The sequence below is a fragment of the Helianthus annuus genome, chromosome 8, assembly GCF_002127325.2.
Source record: "Helianthus annuus cultivar XRQ/B chromosome 8, HanXRQr2.0-SUNRISE, whole genome shotgun sequence".
NCBI lineage: Eukaryota > Viridiplantae > Streptophyta > Magnoliopsida > Asterales > Asteraceae > Helianthus > Helianthus annuus.
The window spans coordinates 153,994,462-153,998,273 of record NC_035440.2 but is presented as its reverse complement, the minus strand read 5'-3'; positions in this window follow the sequence as shown (position 1 = coordinate 153,998,273).

The following is a 3,812-nucleotide window of genomic DNA, read 5'->3' as shown; positions in this document are numbered from 1 at the left end:
ATTGCTTTCTGATTCAATTTTGACAGAGTTTGGTTACACAAGCAATGATCTAGTTCCGCTCCAACGTATACGAACAATGATCAGGTTTCGCTTCAAGCTGCTATATATAGTCCCTATGCTTTCGCTTATACGACATGCCGTATAAGTGAAACTACCCTAAATACCATACAAACGAAACCTTAATGACATAAAAGCGAAACCTCTATGCCTATGTTCATAAAAGCAAAACTACAACATAATAACCTAATTATGACTTTCAAGCTCTTATGTTGACCTATCTTGACCTAAGACTTAATGTGGACGTAGTCAACAGACATTCCATGCATCAACACCATGCTTTTCTTTTTCTTTATCTTCAGACCAGGGGTCAGACAGTGGTTCCAACAGAGGTTCTGAACTTTCTTCCAACAGTATTTCATCAGCAACAGCAGTAACCACTGCTTCAGCAACTTCATCTACTGTTTCAGCACTTGACTGTCCATCTTCAGTTTCCAGCTCTTCCTGTATTGACTCTAATGCCATGAAACAGAAATCATCATTAAAAGAATCATCAGCAGCATAGAGTGCAAAATTTTCATCACCTAGTTCCTCAGGAAAGCTGCTCCAGTCAACAAAGCCTTGTGTAAAGAAGCTTTGCTGATCTGGTTGAACCACTGCTGGTGGTGCAGCTTGTTGTGGTGCAACTGGTTGCACTTGAACCTGAGGGACAGGAGCTTGGACATACTAAATTTGTGGGAGAGTGGTTTGAACATAATTCACAGGAACAAGATTTGCATAATGAGTAGTGTTTACATGGGCAACAGGGGTATAATGGGAATAGTGCACAGTGCTTTGGTTTTGTGGTCTAGGGTTTGAGCTAGGATGAGTGACTATTGGACCAGTGGTTTGACTCCTACATTCCCTAGCAAGTGACCTAGCCTGTTGCACTTATAGCACTTGATTTTTGACTTATCCAACCCCACTTTTAAATTCCCATGTAACCCTGGGAATTTTCTCCCTGTCCTTTTATAAAATTTGCTTGTTCTTATACTAAGCAAGGCCAATTGATGCAATATGTCCATTTCTTCAAGATCAGTTAGATCAAAGTGCTGTAAATCATTGAGTTCAAAACATAGATTATCTGAGCTCTGGCTTTCTCCATTTGCTGTGAAAGCAAAGTTGGATGAGTGAGGATCAGAGTTAAAATTACCACCAGCAGTTATGTCAATAAAATGATCATAACTCTGATCCTTACTACTGCCAGACTCTTCTTGACCCAACAGAGCTGTGGTGCCAAATGAATAATCATCTGCAACTTTACCAGACTCTTGCAGCTTCTTTTTCTGGTTCAACTCCCTTTCATATGTCAAGAGTCTACCATGAAGCTGGGTCAGTGTCAGATCTTTGAACTCAACAGAATTTCTGGTCACAAAAGCTATTGTATCCCATTTTTCAGGTAGTGATCTAAGAAACCTACTATTTTGTGCTGACTTAGTGAATTCAACATTAACAAGTTTTAGTTCACTCATGAGACAACTAAATCTCTCAAACTGTTGGATTAATGATTCACCCTTAATGTGACAAAATGTTTCATACTGTTGATTCAGAATTTCCCTGTTGTTTTCAAGCACTTCTTCAGTTCCCCCAAATTGTTCCTTAAGTGCATCCCATAACTCTTTGGCACTACTACAATGTAACAGTCCAGCATATATTTCATTTGGTAAAGCGGATGCAACATTGCTAAATGCCTTGGCATCCAGTTCAAACTTTTAAAAATCAGTTTTAGTATAGTTTTCAGGTTTTTTAGGTTCGAACTTCTTTGTATCCTCAGCACTTGGCACCATTGGAACATGAGGTCCAAAGATAACCGACTTCCAACATCCAGTGTTCTGTTGAGCAAGGATGTGACCCATCCTTCGCTGCCAGATGTTGTACTCATTGCGCTTCAACATGGGTGGTTTGAAGAGTGATCCGATGCTGTTATTAGCATCTTGTGATTGTGACGTCATCCTGGTTGTTTTACAGGCACTGATTAATCAACTTTAATGGTGATTAAACCTTACTCTATTTTTCAACAAAACGAACAACTATCAGTATCAATAATTCTGAGCTGAGCTATTTATGTCAAAATGATTGTTAGATCAAATTTAACTGTCCTTGCTCTGATACCAATTGTTAGGATCTGAGTTTGGATTGATTGTGTTTTACGTTTGAGTTAAGATGAAAGATGAATGAGAAATGCAACGAAATATAAATGATAACAAACTTTGCACACAATCAAACAAGAGAATTGCTTTCAACATACAAGTTTAACATTGAACTGAATGCTTGAATTTATTACAAGATTCAATTACAATATGCAAGTATGCAACAAACTCCCCCTCAGCCTGAGCTCACAGTGATTTGTTCGTACATGAATGAAAGTGATGAAAAGAGCTAATAGAACAGTACAGGGTACTGTTCTATTTATAGGCATGGACAAACCACTGTGGCATCTTTGCTGACGTCACCATGAAAGTGACATCTAACCTCCTAACAAACTCTAAACACTGATCTAATAAGCTAAACTACTACTTTATCCTTCCACTGATGTGAACCCAGCAGTACTTGATATATCCAGTAGTGCGTGACCCAAGCAGTAGATTGATCAGCAGAGCCTTAGTCTTCATCAGTCTTTAACTTGATCAGCAGTTGTAACGATCAGTGGATTGGAGGTCATCAGATGTTGAAACCACTTTAAAGGGGAGAGACTTGTAAACATAACATCTGCTTATTCTGGATCCACTGCCCTGATCCAGTTTTGGCTTTAATTATCTGTTCCTCTGATAGCGTTCAATCCCAACAACCATCCGTCCGGATTGTCATCCGATCGGATGACCCCCCGTCACCCAGTACACTCAACACCATTTTGCGCACTGTTCATTGCTTATGCTATCGTTCTGTAATCAGGCTAACTTTCCCGCGCTCCCTTCAATCCAATCCAAGGCTGTGTTTATCATTGAACACAATCTGTGAGTATACTCGAACCCTTTTTGCTTTACGCACTTTTGGGTGTTACATACGTTACCTATTTCAAATCACAATCGACACACAACGCAAACACTTTTATACGCTGACCGTTATTACATGTTATAAGTGTTACTCGATGAATGCTTGTATTTTATGTTTACATAGTGATTGCTGCCTGACACCTTAGCAACGATAGTACTATAGTTTGGACTCAGCACTTGTCGTGGACGGGGGTTGTTAAGGGTTTTACTTCACGTGTTATAGTGGTGATATGTGTTGCGCATTCTACAACTCGCAGTCATGTCTGTGCATATTTCATTATCGATAACCTATTAGCATCATTTTACAACATGTTACATGTTGGTTATGCGTAAACCGATTTTCGCTATCTATTATACTATTAAACTTGTATGCTCACATTTACACTATGTGTGTTGACCTCTATTTTAACGTATGTGATAGGTGTTTAGGATGCAGTGGTACGCTTGCAATGTGGAATCGAGCTTAGGAGAGTCTAGAACAAACAATTAATATTTTGAGTTGTCAGAACTATGATTTGTCTATGAGATATCTATGTCTGTAATAACTGCTTTATTTGATAAGTTATGGTATGGGACATAATGTTAATTATCTGGTAATTTAGTTGTTATGGATTTCTCCTGGACAATCTGTTTCGCTCAGTGCCGCGCCCCGATGATTCCGCCATCGGTTGGGGTGTGACATTTTTTATCTAATTTAAACACAATTTGAGTATGCATAACCTGATCTAATTGCGAGAGGATCATAACATCCACAATATTTGCATCCCACCCTACCATAATACG